This window comes from Aptenodytes forsteri, unplaced genomic scaffold (genome assembly GCF_000699145.1).
Source record: "Aptenodytes forsteri isolate BGI_AS27 unplaced genomic scaffold, ASM69914v1 Scaffold299, whole genome shotgun sequence".
NCBI lineage: Eukaryota > Metazoa > Chordata > Aves > Sphenisciformes > Spheniscidae > Aptenodytes > Aptenodytes forsteri.
Genome location: NW_008794154.1, coordinates 3,618,497 through 3,637,551, shown reverse-complemented (window position 1 = coordinate 3,637,551; position 19,055 = coordinate 3,618,497). Strand labels below are relative to the sequence as shown.

Here is a 19,055-nt window from a genome sequence, read left to right as displayed (position 1 = left end):
GCCGGTGTGCTGGGGCTGCCCGCCCGCCTGCGCCGCGACTGTGTCCTGGAAATGCGGGTGCTCGAAAAAACCACAGTTCTTTAGGTTAGATTTTTAAAGAAGACGGTAACTTCAAAGGGACGTCACTAGTCTGGGTGCAGGCACATCGCGGTGTTGAGCAAAATCCCATCCCACTCACTGTACTGACTATCCCTTTGGGAGTTTCTAGATTAACTGGGTGGAAATAGAGGTTTGTTTTTTTTTCTCTTTAGAGAAAGTTCTTGCATTCAGAACTTTGTTTTGCATCTAGTTACTGGAAACAAATCAGTTTGTTAAGATGTTAGTATAGTTCAAGAGAAAAATGCAGGGATGTTGCCTGTATAAAATGGTTATTTTAGAAAAATATGTGATTATTTCTTTGAGAAAGAAGTTATTTGGTGATTTTTTGAGGGGGGAATATATGCCGCAAAACGTATGGCAGTAGCAGAAGGACACAGGTGACAAAGAAGTAGAGGTAGTGAAACTGCATGAGAGCAGGTTTAACAAAGGGATGTAATGGATAGGAGAGAGGTATGTAAATAATGGATAACAACATTGAATAAGTAGCTGGACTGTATCTTTAGCACTACGAAAAAAGGTTCTAATGAAATGACAGCATGTTCCAAAGTGACAACAAGGAAATAATTTGCATAATGAACAATTAACCAATGGTACTTATTACTGCAGGGGAAGTTTGAGGGTGAGAGCCTGAGGTCGGGCACTTGGAAGCAGTGATGGGTTGCAGGCTCCCACCAGGGCGCATGGGCTCTGTCTGCTTTTGTTTGGTGCTGACCCTTGCCAGACCTGCGGACATATAACAATATTATGACAATTTAAAGTAGATAAAAGAGAAAGAAATTAAAGGCTTGGCATCCCCGGTTTCACTGAAATGGGTGACAAAACTGCTGGACATGGAAGGTTGGGAAGTACCAGTGCAGAAACCCAAGGTGTCGGGAGTCTGTCCGCTTGCAGGGCAATGCGGGCTGAGCTGGGAGTGCTGCCTGTGAGGTTTTCTGCGGAGTGGAGCACCCCGACACTCCCATCTGGAGGGGACGGGGATGCTGGGTGTATGCTTAGCTGAGCTCTGCGGTTCCAGCGTGTGTTTTTGCAATTTAAATTTTGTGAGGCCCGTGTCACTCTGCTTTCCTCAGCTTGTGTCGGATCAGGTGTAGACTAGAACATTGTAAAATGGAATTGGACTTCCCTGGACTTAAAGGTTGGGCTTCTGAGCTACAAAACTTCTTTAAGCTTAGTTGAAACAGATGATGTTTAAATAGAAGAGCAATGGCGATGACTGAACATTCTAAGTTTTATAATCAGTTAGTCTCCCAACTTGAGAAAATTTTGAAAACTTATTACCCTGTATGTTGTATGTATGAATTAATGGTAATTGTGGAGTCTGCCTAGTTTACGTGACACCTAAAAGTACAGGATTGTGCAGTTATTTACTCGGCCTACTGAGGAAAGACACGCAGGCAACAGATTTCTTTGTCTAATATGGGAGAGAGAAAGTGACAGGGCATATTTATTGTCCCATTTCTTTAAAGCCATCATTGGATTAAATTTATTTTGAATGGCAGGCAAGGGTCTGAGTCCAAGGATGCTTAGTTGTACTATGAGGCAGTTGAATCAATTGGCAAAATTGGAGTGTTATGTGAGCAATTTGTAGTTCATTTGAGTCAGGAAGCAACGTCAGAGCTGTCCTGTGAAAACTCCCCTCAGCTGTGGAGGGTATGGTTTCCATACATCCACGGCACAGCACTGGCGTTCCCTGCGGTGGGAACAGCCTGGCTTTGTGATTTCTTCTCATTTACCCACAAAATCCTCCTTTGTGCTTGCTGTCTCAGAAGTGTTGTGAAGCTCAGCTGTGCCACGTGCTGGATCGGCACGAGCTTCGTGTTTTTCTGGGCTGAAAGCTGTATTGCAAACATGGGAAATCGCCAGTTCAGATGTATCCAACAACTGCCTACAGCTCAGACCCTCCTAGGCAGATATCTGACCCACGTTCTTCACCCTCGTGGCAGAAGACGTTAGAGTTTTGGATCTAGTAGATTAACAAGGCAATGGATAGTATCTATCTTAAGGAGTATCAACAAAAGAGTTTAATTAGTGGAAGCAGAGAATTTTAATTTAAAATTTCTCTGGTATAGTATTATCTAATTGTGGAAGTAACCATAATCATTATTCAGAATAGTCTTTACTCAAAGGTTTTTCTGTAGGCAATCAGGGCCAAGAAGGTATTCTTTCACTGACTCGCTGCGGTCGCTGTACAGTGTTGTGAGGGGCTTTCAGCCCAGTTAATCCTGGTGAGACTTAGGAGATTGTGAAAGCATAATCCTAAGCAAGATACTGGAATGGGGGTTTAGTAGGGTACTGTGCTGGTTCTTGGAGTACCTCGCCATCACAGCAGCCACAGCACGGGCGCCTGGGAAAGGCTGGGGGTGCGGGTAAGGCTCTGTGCTGGGCTGCAGTCAGACGGGCACGCAGCCCTCTGCTGCTGCCAGTGGTGGCATGCCTGGGTGGGCATGTAAAAATTTCAGGGGGTTTTGCTGATTTTTCTTTAGACTGGAAATGCTCTTAGTTCATTCTGCTTTGGGAAGTTCAACAATATAATCAGAAATAAATAAGCATGAATCAAGCTGCTTCAAGCCTTAAATAAAGATGTTCATTTTCAGTGTTGGAGAAAGGTTAATTTTGTTTTGCTTTTGTTTTGCTTTATTCCACCTCTTGAATTCTAGTACTCTGTTGCTTCACTAAGTCTCAGATGGTGTTCATCATTTACTAGTATTACTTGGTAATAATTACAGACGCCTCCATGACAAATACCACACACCGACAAACATTTGAAAGTAGCAGGTGCTGCTGTTGCTTTCTTTTAAAACCTGTTTTGCATGGAGGTGCTTGTCCAGTTTGCATGTCTCGGGAGCACTGAAAATGCTACTTTCCAAAATTTCATAAGCAAGGAGGATAAGATTGAAAAGAACCCATAACGTAATTTGCTGCAGTCTGTCCTCCAAGGGAATTTTAGAAGACTGGTAAATGGACTATTCTGTGGCCTTTGCACAATGCCCGAGCTGCATCGCTTTGCATCCCTGCATCACGTGCAAATCTGACTTTCCTGAACTTGGAGCCTAGGTGTATTGGAAACCTGGAAAATAAATTTGAAGTACAAGAGATGGTGATGCATCACACCAAACAGCTGAAACAAACATTAAATGGTCAAAAGAGTGTTGCTCCACAGGGCCACTCTTTTGGCTGCTCAGAGGAGACAGACCGTTAAAGCTGCATGGTTTTTACCGTATTGTCCAGGATGGGTTATGTGGCCACAGTAAAGGTTCTTACACATGTGGTATAGATGAAGATCTCGTGGCCAGTTCAGATTAAAACATACGCTTTCCCCTCTGTTTTTATTTCCTTTAAGTACTTGTTTTATTCTGCTGCTTTAGATTTAATGCAGAGGTGGTAATGACACAGGAATGCCTGTAATTAGGAGGATGAGCCTTAGCACCTCTTGATGTCCAGAATAGAGGATGATTGCTACTTAGGAACCGCATGTATAAACTGCAACCATCATATTTCTAACAGTGCTAACATCGAGGAAGTCACACGTGTTGGATTATAAAAGACGCCTTGCAGCAGCTATTCATTACCTTCAAAGGCTTAATATGAGTTTTCCTTTGCCTTATGCACATTTTAAATGCAAATGCTATGAAGAGGTGATTTTGCTGTTAACAAAGACCAGCTCATTAAGATAAAACTGAAAAAAAAGTTCTGTTCCCTTTTGTTGTCACATTTTTATGATTTTTGTCCATGCTGAGGATAACTTCTGTAACTATGAATATTTGTCAAAAAAATCCTGCAACTGCTCCTGTCCAGAAGGAATTTTACTGTGGTTGTAATTTATATATTTTTATGATGGTTTTCCAGTATGAGCAAGGAAAGACACTGATGTCAGCTATCAGGTGTTGCCTGAAATGATCTGGTTTTGTACTGTCATTTGTTTGTAAGCGGTGGCAGAATAATCCTGCACACAAACGTGCAGGTGCTGCCAGAGGGCTCAGAGATCTGCTGGAGTGCGAGCAAAGCTCGGATGTGTAGATTAATGTGCTTTATACACCTAACGACTGTAAGGTGTGGAATCTGGCTGGGTTTGATCGCTTCCCTAGGGACTCCTATGTTCAAATCTGTTCTGCTGTTTTCAGCCTCACACAGGGCAGAGGGGTGGCAGGAGGACCCAGGGCAGGCAAAGGCTCAGGGCTTTCCTTTGCCTACACATGTGGTGGTCTCCACTGTTTGTGTTCCTTAGGGATTAGAGCAGTTGCCTATGATTATTATTAGGTTTTTTATTTTATTAACAATTATATATTGTAAACTTAGTTTCCCAAGTAATGCAGCAAAGTAAACAACATTTCCTTCCTACTACCCCATAATTATTTACCGAAAGGATAAACACGTGAATGGTTTTTCATTGCTATCCTCGGTGACATTTGGAGTCTGTTCTGCTGTGCGTATGTGCAATTGTAATTCCCATTAGTGTCAATGAGAGTTCAGAGCAATTAACAAGGAAAGAGAAGGGACCATTAGAACTGTATCACAGTTGTGATGAAACTTGAATACATCCCAAGATAAAAAAAAAATACACATTTAATATAAAAAGTTGAGAGGTGAAGGTTTTGCATGTGGCATTTTATAATAGAGCGTGGTTCCTGGTAAGGATGTTCAAGCGAGCAGTCAATGTCACCCTTTCCCGTTCTAACTTCAGCAGTTTGTGCAGGGTGAATGTCTTAGTCATTGCTTCGTTTGGAGAATAAAGCCAGTGACAAATGTTGTTTTACACTGTTATGTGCATTCAGAACCAGCAGTAAATTTTCCTGCTCTGAGGCTGATCTGAAATTTCTTCCATAGCTTCAGTGGATGCAACAGGAGAGCGACAGCAGCAGTGCTGAGCTGGTGTAAGTCGACGCACACGAGGCTGTCCGTGCCCATCGGGCTGTTTGATGACTGTGTGAGGGTTTGATGTGTGCTGACCTCGGGATGAAATCCAGCTATGTATCAGGAGAATTGCTTTTCCTCTGGGATCAATTATTTTTTTTAAAATGTCTGCTTGCTGTCAGCTACCACCCTGTGAAATAGTCCATGTTTCAAATTATGTGCATATGATGCATTGTTATAAAAGAATATTTTTATCCAAAATATGTTTATTTTAGGCAGCTGGGAAAACTCTTTTAATGTACTATAAAGAAAAAAAGTCAAAGTTTGCAATAGGTGTAATCTGTCCTCACTAAAGTCTAACTTAATTTCTCACTAAATGCAGCCTGAATTTTCAATGGGATGATTGGTATTTGGTATTAATTAGAAATATCAGCAGCAGTTTAAAAGGTAAAAGTATACTTCTGTCAGTAGGATGCTAAACAGTGTGCTCAGAGTTCATTTTTGTTTGAATCTACAGATTGCACAGGAAAACCAAGGAAGCCAAGCTTGGCTGTGAGTTTTGTGTAGCCAGATTATCATTTCCATGAGCCAAGTGTATAATCAGCATTAACCTAGCGCGGGGGCACGGGGCCGTGCTGCCTCCCCGCTGCCACGCAGCCCGTGTGCCAGCTCAGTCCCCCAGGTCTGTGTGTCCTTCTGCAGCCCCGCTACCTCCTGGAGCTGCCGGTCGCAGCTGGCAAGAAGTCTCAGAGAGAAACAACTTCCAGCCCTTATTTGAGCGCTATCAGAAAGTGTGCAAGTGCCTGTGTTGCTCTTAAGACCTTATGCTTTTGGCAAATATGCCAAGTATTTGTTTTCACAGAAAAATATTTTGGGACGTAAATATGTAAGCTGTATATCGGTGGCTGAATCGGAATGAATTTCAGCACAATAAAAAGAACCTGTCTAGTACTTATTTAAAATATGTTTAGTCATTTGGCATTTTGAGAAGTGAGCTTTCACATAGCCCTCCATTGCAGGCCAGCTGTATTTGACTCATTTTATCAGTTCTTTGTTTGAATGTACAGGTGGGAGTTTGAATTTCTACATATAGTCCAGGTTTTCCTATTGGAAGCATACCTTGCTGTCTGCTGCTCAGGGAGACTGGTGTTGTAAAAGGAATTTTTTTTCACTTATGTACTTGTCATTACCATTACATTCAGAGTTGGTTCTTACAAAAGTGCATCAGTCTTGCTTGCAGTGGCACAGAAAAAAATTAACAGAGCATGCACTGAATTTTCCCCTTATCTCACTATACCACATTTTATATATCTTGTAGTGAGGTGTTTTGTTTCTACAGTTTCAGACTGTGTTTCAGAAGATTAATAGACTTAGCAGCCCTGTTTGCTAAGCTTAGTGATGATAACAGTGTAATAAGTCATGAGACGGTCGCAGATCATCTGGCAAGGCAAAATATGGCTTGGGCTTGAACTTGGAGCAGGTATTTTTTGGAGAGAAAAGTAAAATGTCGAAAGCATTATAAATAATGTGTCCTGACTTGGGTGGCTGTAAGTTCAAGTTTGCCTGAAGAGCCTGCATGGGAAGCTCAGTTGACAGCGTCTGCATTCACTCTCTATACAGATACAGAGGGACAGCATTTATAAGGTACGTGTATGGTATTTAGTGCAGCAAGTACAAAGCACGAAATTGTTCCTCTGGCTGAGCTGGGGTGAAGATGGCAGCAGTGCAGGCTGGAGGAGTGGAGGGCAGCGTGGTGCCAGACCCCGGGCTCCCGCAGCCGTTGCTGCCTGCTCTGCCTGGAGCAGCTCCGCACATTCCTGCTGCGCTGCTGGCTCCCGCGCAAGTGAGTCTGACTGTGAGCGGTGAGTAAGGACTTGAGAACCCAGAGCATGTTTGGGCTCTGGGCCCAATCCTGCTTCCAGAGAAGTTACTGGGAATTTTTCCTTCTAAAAAAGGGAGAGCAATCAGAGCTCGTCAGCTTGGTTCTGCAAAGCCCTCAGCGCTCCTCTCTCGGTAGTCCTTTAACCCCAAGCTCCCCCTTTGCACGGGGAGGAGATGGTCCACAGTTGCATGGCCAAAGCCCACCACGGGTCAGCCTGCAGCGGGGCGTGTGGGACAGGAGCTCGCCCCTGAGACCACGTTAGCTCTGGCATTGCAGTGACGTTACCTCCACTGCAGTGACACCTACACGGTGTTCAAGGAAATAAGCTTTTCTTTTAAATTTAAGTAAATTGCTGTAGGAGAAAATGAAGTTTGCTGTATTAATTGGGTCTAGATGTACCCCAGGTCTTGAGCTTTTAAACTCCGTGCTCCCTGGGGGCACCATGGAGGAGTGTGCAGGCTCCAGGAGCTCGCTGAACCAGGCAGATGTGTCAGGTTTTCCGAGCAGGTTGCCAAGCTGAAGGCAGCAGTAATTAGGCCTGGATTCACCATAGAAAATACATGTCTCTGTGTGCGCAGGCGCCTGAGAGCCAGTGCTCCAACATCTGCTGAGTTTGCTTGCAGAGGTGCAGGCAGGATGGCGGCTGCTCTGGGGCTGGCTGTGCAGAACTGCCCGCCCTTCCTCCTCCTTGCCAATCCCCCAGGGTCGGTGTTTGCCGTCCCAACTGACACTGGCTATTTCGGTGTTGCTTGTGCCATCTGGATTCCATGGAAGAAAGGTTCTGTCAACTGCACATACTGATAAACACAGCATGATTTACTTGTGAGAAATAAATTCTAATTTTTCTGTGGCGCTCTGAGGCTGGAAAAAACAAAATCCAAACAAAAAATGTTTCTTCCAGTGTTTGGGAGACTTTATTAGTGCCTGGGCAGCATTCTTGACTTCATGTGATCACTTTCGGTTTTCAGTGAAATCCTTTCCATATGTAATTTTATATGGGAATCCTTCAGTGCTCAATATGTAGGCAAAACTTAAACTGACTTTGAGACTTCTTTCACAAGCAGTGAAAAATCAAAGGTAGTGAGTCTGTGATGCTGATAATGTAATTATGTGCTTTTCAGCTTTTTGATGTGCAACGGTTAAAAATGTTCTTCTGGGAGCGCAGACACTTGCTGCTATGACTTAGCTTTGGAAACTGCTTAGAAAAAGTCCCTGGGAAAATATCTTGCCTTGCTGCTTATCAGCATTTTATTGAGCTCCTGTATTTATGTGCAAATATATTCCATAAATAAATCTTTAATGATGTGATTTTTTGTGAAAAGTAGACGCAGCTCTGTTCAATTCTTCTAATTAAATACAGCTAATGGTGGCAACTAAAATACAAGAATTGGAACTTCTTTCACTCATTTTTCTGCATGACTGACAAAATTATTGTTTTGGGTTTGTTTGTTTTGTTTTCTACAACTTCTAAGCATTCTGTCTTTAATCACCATTTTTATAAAAATTGCTTTTCTGAAATCTTTTCAGAAGCTATTTTCCAAATATTCCGTATTTTTTTGTATAAGACTAGAATTTTAAACTTTCATATTCGTTTTTTTTAAATGGCTTTTTAGAGGTAAGAGTGAGAATACAAGGAAAATGGTAATCCTTTGAGCTTTTTCCAAAATTCCTTCACTGTGTTGTTCAGTTTGGTTAGCTTGCACAGGTACATTAATGAAAAAGGAGACAGATTGAGGAGAACTCAAGTAGAGGATAGGGAGGAATCTTCCATGTGAGAAATACTTTGGGAAAGCAGATAAAAATAGTGGAGGTAGACAGTTAGGATAAATCATTTGGGTATTATGTAAGCCTCTACACTTGCTGTGCAGTGCTGAGAGCATTAATTGGAACAGTGCTGGGGGGCTCGCAGGGGTCAGTGCAGAATCACTGGGTGTTCTCGTCCCTGGAGGCTGAGGGGTGGCTCAGCTGTTCTGCCTGCACATGGGCTCACACCCTCACCGTCTGCTTGGCCGGGGGACCTTTGCCACAGCTCTTCTTTAGAAAGAAGATAGACAAGGAGCTGCAGAATGAGCGCTCAGCACGTGAGTGGCACCATTAAATGGGCTTGAGCACTTTTTTGAATTGGATTTTCCTATGGCATCATTCTTCAAGCTGTTATTTTGGATCGTTTAAGGAATAAGAATGTTTAAAGCAACTCTAAAGGCAGGGGTATAACGTGAATCTTTTAGATGCTTAAAAATTGTCTAAAATCTTTGGTCCACACCTGTGGTCCTTTGACATATTAACACTGGTATTTTTATTCTGTTGTAGCAGGCTTTTTGGGGAAAGTGATCCATTTTTATGTTGCATGAAGATATAGAGGCCATTTCTTCTGCAAGAAGAATTAATGGGAATTTGAAGGTTATGTGTTTGGGATTTGGCACCGGTTGAGCATAAAAAAGTTTGCCTACAGAGTGAGCAAAAAGGACACAGTTCACTTTTCCTTGCTCACGAAGGAGATTGTATTGGAGACCAGGCTGTGAGCCTTGTATGCAGGGCTTTGCTAGAGCGGTGGGAAATGCTGCTGCCTTGGCCTGACCTAAGCAGAGAGCAGCCTGAGAGAGCGAATCGCAGGCATGTGTTGTTGGAACAAGAGCAATCCGGCAGCTATTACAACATGAGACCACGAGGAATACAAGGATGCAAGAGTGTAATGAAGGGTCCACATTCATTCTGCCTCAGAGACATTCCTTGATTATTCCATGGAAGATGGGAGCTCAGAAATAGTTCAAATAGCTCAGCCAGGCAACAGCTGTGAATAAAAACTTAGCAAGGTAGTGGGTTATGACCCGATCCATAACCCAGAAACAAAAATTATTAAAGATCTGACTGGCCGAGCTGGAAACCCCCTGTAGCTACCATTTGCGGTGATGCAGAAGACAGTGCCACCGCGCTCACTGCACCTTCCAGCGGGGCTGCTGCTTGCTCTTTTTATTTTTTTTTTTAATATAAGTTTAGTGACCTCAGATGATAACAGCCTGTGGGTGATCTTGTGTGCCTCTGTGTGTTACACCAATGGTGTCCCTGAAGCAGTTTTCGCTCAGTGGCCCTAGGAACACCCCAGGACCCTGCGCCGGCTGGGATTTCTGTTGCCGCGCTGTCTGCAGGGCTGCAGGTGTGACGGCGTTGCAGCTCCCTCCCATATGAGCACAGACCTTCTGGAAGGGCCACCTTCTAGGCGCTGAAGTAACCAGAAAATCTCTTTTTCATCCTCCCCTGATTTCATCTTTATTACCCACAGCAAAAGGCTAAAAACAAGAGAAAAGTTGTATGCAAGCATGCACTGAAGCAGCGTTACACCAGCTGGGTCATTCAGACGTTGGGGAATCCATGAACAAAATGAGTGTTAGCAAAATTCATCACCAAAGCCAGCTCTTGATGTCATTCCCAGAGCCTGACTGCTCCCAGGAAATCAGAGCGCCTGATCTTGGGAAGGCTACAATGCAGGAGCTGCTTTTCCTTCTGACTAGTCATAGCCTCCGGAGCTGGGGAGGAAGGCTAGCCTTAAATCCTGTGCGCAGTGCACCGCTGCACCGGGAGGGTATCCCCATTAACTGCATCGCTGCCGTCTCGCACACTGGGAACAGCCTTGCTAAGAAGTCCCTTCGTAATTCACGTCCATCAGTCGTGGCGTTTCTTCTGGCTGAGGTTTTGTGCAGAAGAAGCTGCTCCAAACAGGGGCTGTCAGTGGGTTGTTTTTCATGATTATTGTTAGCTACGTAAGTCTCATGATTCAAGATGAACAAGCATAATAATAAATTATAGCAAATACTGATTAAAAAAAGGTCTCAAAGACATTTTTCACTTCTTTCCTAAAATAAAGCGTAGTCATTCAGGTTTTATTATTTCTTTTTAATACTGATTTGGAGCTTTTCCTTGATGTCTGAAGACACATATTTAGCTTGGGTGAGATTGTTCACGATGCAAAATTAATCGCATCAGTAAGTGTTTCTGTGCTGCTGAGCACTGTATGTGTACTGATCTCTGTTAAGTCAAGGAAAGTGTCTCTTAAACTTGATTAGTTTTGCTGTAAATAGAAGAATCATTTTACTCTTACATTAGTGCATAACAATTATCTCTGATACCTTGGATGGTGACAGAGCATAGAGAGTTAAAAACCCCATTCTCTAGGATTTAGATTCATACATAATGAAAAGAAATTACTTTAGATTCATTGTATTTTCTGATAAGTCGTGTAAGTTTTTACTATCCTGGAAGGATATGACTGATGAATATAAATTAAATGTAAGGCCAGAATGTATTAAAACTTAGAAAATACTCTATTTTGGATTTAAGAGTCTTTAAGAAACAGAAAGCTTTGAACTGAAACGCAGTCGGCTTTATCTCCTGTCTTGCAACAGATGCTGGAGTAGTTTTCCAGTACTGTCATTGCCTTGTGAGTCATGTTAATGTTAACAGGAGTCAGGCAGTTATACCCTCGCACTAAGCTCACGATGCTTCACTGCTCTGGGTGTCCCTGGCGTGGCAGTGCTGTGATTGTTGGAGACTGGGGTGATTTCAGAGGCGCGGGTCCCCTGGGCCCTTACTCAGGAGGTGCTGCATGGTGGTGTGCTTGGCGGTGCTGTGGTGCCGGGGCGGTGCTGGGGTGCCGGCTTGGTGCTGCCATGGGTCTGTCCAGGGGAGTGCTGCTCTCCTTCAGTCCCTACCGCATCGGTGACCCCATTTTCACCCATTCCCACATGATTTTCTCATCCTTGAGAGAAGCATGTGATTGTCACAGCATTGCCACAGCTCACCGTTACTGAGCTGAAGTGACCAGGCCATCGAAACCTGAGTTCTAACTTGCTGTCGAAAGCGGAACTCTGTATAACGTGTTCCTCATTATCTGTATTCATGTCCCTTTTTGTTTGCCCTCAAGTCAGATGCAAGATGAAGCAATGCATGTAATTATAACTTCTGATTGGCCTCGCTGGGAGCATGCCCGTTTATGCAGCAGGCAGTTAGTGGTAAGGTGCCCCACACTGAATTTTGCTGAAGATGCCACAGTCTTCCCTGGCAGGCGTTGCTGCGCCGGTCTGCCTCTCCGCAGGGTGAGCCGGGGTGCGTGGCAGTTCAGGGGAGTGGGATGACGTGCCGGTTCAGAGCAGGTGACATGAACGACCTCTTCTGTTTCTGGTAATTAAGTTTGGATTTAATCTTGCCAATTAATTTGATGTGTGCAAGGGTGTGGTGGCTGCATCCAGACTCCTAGTTCATAATTATTCACATAACAAAGCAATCATCATGCAAATGGGCGAGAGCTTTGAAATCTAGAGTTTGGTGATGGGGGCAAATGTGGGAGGGGGTGCCCGGACTGGGGCAGGTTAGCAAAGCTAAGTGGAGGAGCTTGTTGCCTGGAGCAAATGCTATTAGTAGTAAATTAATAATAATGTTAGTACTGACCATGTATATGCTGTAATCCATCAGGTGCTCACCAGAGTGGTCTCCCAAGACTCAATTTACACACTGCTGGGATCCAGCCGTTTCTGGGGAAGGAGAAAGCCGCCCTTTGTAACCAAGGCCATGTGGCAGCTGCTTTAGGAAGTGAAAAACGATGTATCTGATTTTAAAATTGGGAACCTTTCTAGAGGTCACATGTAGATTTAATTTAGAACCTTAGTAGTAATAAGGTGCCAGTATATTTTCCCTTGCTATAAAGTAGACGTTAAGGCATCTGACCTGCAAGAAGCTAGGCTGGGTGTCTGCTGCATCTCACACAAGTGAGAGCTCCTCTGGGTCACTTTTCCTCCCTGAAACCATCGACATCAGCTGAATTCGATGCTAGAGGGAAGCGGTTGCTTCCCTTGCTGAGTCATGGCCATTGTTTTTTTCTGTAGTAGTTGTTATCATGGATGATGCTAATAATCACGTCTATATATATATAATATTTTCTATATATACACACATGTACAGTTAGAAATCACCTGTCAATATGGGAGTGTTTTTCAGTGATGTGTAGCTATCCTTTTTGTCACTGTTACAGGTACCTCCCAGTTTTGAGTCTTAGTTGTGGGACTTGTCCTGAGGTTCGGTATGTGGCTGTGTTCTTGAGGAAAACACCGAGAAACTGCTGCATGCGGGGCATTCTTTATTAATATTTGGCTGCATAATCAACAGGCACTGCAGCCTGCTCCCACTGAAACAAGCAGGAGAAGTGACGTGGCTGTGTTCTTGAGGAAAACACCGAGAAACTGCTGCATGCGGGGCATTCTTTATTAATATTTGGCTGCATAATCAACAGGCACTGCAGCCTGCTCCCACTGAAACAAGCAGAAGTGACACGTAATATAAAGTCATGCGTGCATGATGCAGGAGAGAGTAGGAAACATTTTACACGTGAAATGTGCCTTTCTAGTGGCAGGGGACAGTGTGGGGCGGACAATTTGGCGTGACCGACCTGTCGGGCCAGCTGTGCTCACACACCCCATGCTGCCCCAGAGGAGACGCTGGGTTTGTGGGAGACTGATCTTGGTGTGATGCCATTGACGTAGGTCATCTCGCTCCTCTCCTGCATCACTTGGCTTACGTGCATTTGTAGTTAATCAAACAAAATGTCTTTAATGTGCAAGAGTGATTAATAAATAGCTTTCTGCTTTTTAGAAGGATACATAGTTGTTTATGTATAATTATGGCCTCTTAAATGTCTTTGTATAGAAACTCAGTGTTTGAAATTAATATTCATTAGAACAAGCACATAAGACTGATTTTTAATAAAAGAGCTTTTGGTTATTTCAGTTCAGTTTGTTTTCTTTTTAAAAAAACCTAGGAGTTTTAAGTTAAATCGTGAGATTACTGTTATTTTTAAAGATAAACAACTTCTTTTTAGACTTGCGTGGGAAATGTCACTTATTTTATGGTTGAAATTCCCCTATGTCAGGATAATGCAGAACTTCTATTTCTGAAATACATTCTGTAAATGTTACGGTAAAGGATTATAGTATGGCTGTGTTTTTACTACCAGAAACAATATTTGCAACTTCAGTGGTGTGGGTGGATATGTGAATGCTTTGTAATACATAAATTAACGGTAAAATGGATGAAATGCACAGCAGTCCTTCCTTCCATTTTGTGTCTCTGGCTTACCATTTGAAAGAGAATAGTAGCCAGTAGACACATTTCCTGGTCTAGAGACAGTCACTGACCTTTCCCTATTTTAGTTTATAAATACACATCCATCTAATGCTGTCAGGTAATGAGAATTCTGCATGTCTCTGAAGTCCCAAATTTTGTAAAGGAGATTGATATATACCATAGGTTATAAAAAAAGAAAAATTTCAACAGGCATATTTCTTGACTTTAAAGTTTTTTTTAATTACAGTAATAATGGTTAATTCATAACCGTATACTCTTTAAAGGAGAGAGGGTTTATGGAATTTGCAGTATAACTTTCTGACTTGAAAATAGCATTACTCTAATCTAAAATAAGAAAGGATTGGGCTATGGGATTTGTACGTCAGTGCCATTACACTGTTGTTAGAAATTGGTTCACAGTTTGATTAGGGACATAAATCTTGGAGAACTGATTTCAAGGAAATACCTTATTTCTGCACACTGCAGTAATGTGTGTGCAATTGGGGGGGCTTACTTTATGACGTTGCCTCTTTTTTCATTATTTATCCAGTTTTCATGAACGTGTTAAATTCAGATGTAATGTCACAGTTAGGTGTTTCTGCTAAAACCGTTTTAGAAACTGTGAAATACACTCAAGATAAAAACACGTCTGATGAGGATCTGCCTGAGAAGCCCATTGAAGTCAGTGGGAGGTTGCACTGTCTTCCCAAGCAACTCTGTCAGAGCTAAAACAGTACAGAAATAACCTTTAAAGCACTACTACTAGTACTGCTACTACTAAAACTATGTATATTATGCAAAATATCTGGGTCATAGAAGAAGTGTTGGCAGTTTTTTTACAAATCCGGTGTGGGACTTGCGTAGTAGTTCAATGCTAATATGTGCTTGTAGTTTTACCAAGCCCTGTTTATGTCACAAGTTGCTGGGCTGTGGAGGGCTATGACGTACATCTCAAATGGTACAGTATCAGGGCATTCCCACTTCAGAGCTGGCTGTTCTGTGCCGCTGCCTTTGCGCTCTACTTTTTCCCCAATATATGCAAAAGTACCAAATTGAGAGAGGGGTCTATTTGCTTTTACGTGCTGTCACATCGGTGTAGTAGGTACAGTTCCTACAGAGCTAGAGTACAAGACCAATTTGGTTTGTTCAGCAGTAGTTTACTAAAGAATATTTTTCTTTAACCAATCCTTCATTGTTATGTGGCCAAGATGTTAATTAGCTCATTGTTTCTGCTTAATTTTGTGACAGTGCTATAATTATATCAATCAATTGTGCCATGAAGTAATTGCTGTATCTTTTCCAAATTCTATGTTGAGATATGTTATTGGTAACTTTGAATTGGCAGAGGTGTTTTGAAAATACTGTAAGGCGGTCAGTAATTTTTGTATTTCTTTATTTAAAAGACAGCCATTTGGCAATTTCAAGCTTTGAGACTGTACTGTCAATGTAAATAGAATATTGATTTTATTCCATTTCCTATCTCATTAGAGTCATTGTCATGAGGATGAATTCATGTTGTGTAATTATCTGTTCTTGCTGACAGTTCTCATGTCATTGAGACTGGCGTTTTCAGCTTCCACTTTCTCTGAGCATAAAAATAGCATTCTTCACTGCCGTGTTCTTCTTTAGTGTTGTGCTTTTTGCCTGTCCAGCTTTATACATCTTTCTTTCCAAGAGATGTGTGTGAATTGAGATAGAGAAAAAAGGAACGTCCAGCAAACCCAGTTACAGGAAGAGTGAAAACAATGGCTCCTCGGGAACAGTTCCCAGCGCAGTGAGACACTCCTGTTCAGATACCTTATTTTTGTGTCAAAGACTGTAATGAGAAGAGGAGGAAAAACATGTCATTAACCTGGCTGTACAACATTTCTTTATAGCAATAATGGGAAGTAATAAAAATGGAACATATTTAATCAGAACTTAGAAACTGTAATCACATGGTCCTTTGTGTGTTAGTTTCACTTTCTTGGGCGTTTTCAGATAACCTTTCCACTGATTTGTGAAGTTGTTTCTTAATCGTTTGAATTGACCCAGCTCAGCAGACAACTGAGTCATCTCTCTTACCCTCCTAAGGAATGACTTCTCAGTGTTGTTTCTCTCTTTTATCTTTTCTGAGAATAACTTTTTAATTTGCTTTCAATATTTTTAGCTTCATTTTCCTTGTATTCCAAATAATCAGTGAAGGCAAAGTTACGCTTTGTCCAACCAATGTTGCAACAGTCCCAAGACAAGTAGCAAATACTTTCAAATTTCAAAAGGTGAACTTTGAAAACTACCTGTAGATTAAGAACAGCCTTTAGTACTGAATGGCCTACTAGGTGGAGTCTGGAAACTGTCAGCCCCCAAATAAATTTTAATTAAATAAATAAAAAAAATATTAAAAATCAACCCAACCCCTTTCCTGTCCTCTCACTATGGTTCCTCCCTCTGGATTTGTTGCGGTCTTTCCTAGCTTATCAGAGACAGCCCAAAGAGACACATCACATATATCTGCTGGGGTTTTTTGCAGACAGTGGTGTCCTTTAGTATTTGAGGCTTATTGGGGACTCCTTATTGACGTGGAATATCACAAGCGAATTTCAAAGTGAGGGAAAAATAGTTTATGCAGATAAAAAAAAAAAAAGATTCTGTGCTAACATCTTCCTTTATTTAGTGAAGATATTGAGGACATACCTCTGGTCTGAAGTCAGTCTTTATTTTTGCTAGAAGGCTATTTTTAAAGCTGATATTTCTGGCTATTGTTTTCAGGTAGGTAACAAATTCTGACAAAACAATTATTCTTCAAGTAACTGTGCAGACAAAATATGCATCTAGCATTTCTTCACATTCAGAAGATTTACCTCTGAGGCATCACAGCTCCTCAGAGTAATACTTTTCTTTTTGCAGTTGGCAGCCTGAAGAACGAAGGGTGAAATTCAGCCTTGTTTAATGCAGTTACAGATATATCACTGACCTCAACAGGAGCAGGATTTCGCTGCAAGTGGCTAGTCTGACGCCAAATAGAAAACTTACTACAAAGCTAGGAATAAAACATAGTTTCTTGAGTTTTACCGGGAAGATTACTCCTTTCACTACACGTGAGCACAAAAGATAGTTTTCATTTGTTTTCATTTTGTATGTTGCCTTTATGCTATCTTTCTTCGTAAGGGGTGACTACTCGTGCAATGAGACTGAAATTAAGTATCTTGTTTTGAAAACGTGGCCTTTAACTTGCTTTGGCTTTAGCATGTAAAATATATCAATTGCTGCTCTAACTCTTCTTGTTGTTTGGAAAAATCAATGCTTGGTATGGATTGTATACCAAACTGATGAACAGGAGAAAATCCACACTTAGAGCTGTTTCAGAACTTTGTTGTAGAGAGCTCTTACTGCCTGCATCGGCACCACCCTCTCCTGAGGGTCTCACAGGGAATAAACGTTCATAACAAAATAACACTCAGAAGTCATCATTTTGTGCTGTGCAAGAGCAATGGTGGGAGGAAGTGGATACATCTATTATCTGTATCTGCGGAGGACGGTGAGTTGCAGTACACCTTGGCTGGAGGCCGGGTGATGTGTTTTAGGATTCCAAAAGCTCTCTGATGTGAAGGGCAGTCCCACACAAGGTGGCTGGGGATGCCTGGAGCCCATCCCACCAGGGCACCCAGGTGGGCCTGCTGGTGTGCGGCTGTGGCCAGGCGGCATCGTGAGGTCCCAGCATATTGTTTGGTTCTTTCAAATCTCTTGGTGCTAACCCATCGTGGCTAAGTAGTGTGGCACAGGTGGGAGAACCAAACTTGTTTGCCTGAGCACTTGTTACGGAATGAGTTTTCAAGACCCAAGTCTCTGCTGTATCCCCAAGGGCTGAGCAGTAGTGACTGCTGGCATGGGATGACTGACTTCTGAATTTTAGGCAGCTGAAGCAAATGAATATCTGTGTTTACCAAGAAGACACCTAGCTGTTAACTTGTGCTTGCAAGTAGTTATGCATAGTTGTTTGTCTCCTGCTAGCAGGGATTAAAAATGTGGGCATGATTAGAAGTGTCCTGGCAAGGAAACCATGGTGCCTGTTACAATCTTATTAGCTGTATTAGGTGTGCTTTACTTCTCCTGTAGTTTGTTGTTCTAATCACTTAGTCCCTGGGAAAAGACGCCTCGTAGATTTTTCCTCATCTATTGGTTTGCATCCACGCTGACCAGCATCACTTCCCAAGATGTGTTTTTGATGACAGTGTCAGTGATGCTGCTTTGGGGGGGTGGCGGTGGTGGGAAATATGAAGATTATGGAGCAGTGTCTCTAGAAAGACAGGGATGGGAACAACCTTCCCCCTAAACGCAGGCGGGCAGGATGCTGCTGGGGGTTGCAGTGCTGGCAGAAGTCCCGTTGTTGGTGTTGCCTGTGGGCTCCGGTGTGCCGCAGCGTGCTGTGGGCACTGTCGTGAGGGCCCCTCTGCTCTGTAGTCCAGGCTGCTCTTTTGAGATCTCCAGGCTGGGACAAGTTACAATTTATTATGGAGTTAAATTTGCACGTGGCACCAGACTTCTGTGGCAAAGCTGGGCATCTGAAACTTGTCTCAAAGAAACACCTGTTCCACCTTGGCATCTGAGGGGAAAGGTTTACCCTCTCATTTCTAGATGTTAAATGCCTGGGTGGGTTTTTTTTAAGTGAATGATGTTTGTCACTAAGCTTGTAGTTCACCTGCAATACGTTAATGGGAGGAAAAAGAGTGCCAAGTAATCATTCTCTTCTGGAAGGGGCAGTCGCACACGTGCAGGCACATTATTTCCTGAGGTCTTAGATGAATACAGATCCAGGCTAGTTTGTGGTGACCCCAAAATGACTATATATTAGCGACTAGGGTTACATAAGAGTGCACGGTTGTTGTCTCAGGCAGTCAGCTGTTGCACCAGAGCCGAGCCGGTCTTGTGAATGAGCGGCATTTTGGGTCTGTCCTTAAGAGAAGCAAGTACTGGCGCCCGCGGGAGCGGAGGGGTCGTGCCGCTGCCTGACCCCGGGCGGTAACGACCGCACGGTAACGCTGCGTTGTAACGGGCTCCCGGCGGGACGGCGGGCCCGGCTTTCTGCGTCCGTTAAGCCGCGCCGCTTCCGTGCGGGGAGCCCGTACCTGCGGGC

The 19,055-nt window shown here is 42.9% G+C and overlaps 1 protein-coding gene across 3 annotated transcripts in view; it reads left to right on the top strand.

Moving 5' to 3' along the window:
* The window catches only part of MBNL1 (muscleblind like splicing regulator 1), a 112,595-nt gene that overhangs the window by 9,841 nt on the left and 83,699 nt on the right, over positions 1–19,055 (top strand). The window contains exon 1 of one of the 3 annotated variants that reach the window (XM_019472053.1): positions 18,875–18,954. The exons of the other annotated variants lie outside the window; for them this stretch is intronic. The gene's annotated coding sequence lies outside the window, so the exon portion shown is untranslated. Of the gene's footprint in view, positions 1–18,874; positions 18,955–19,055 lie in introns of those variants that run through there. 3 annotated transcript variants of the gene reach the window in all.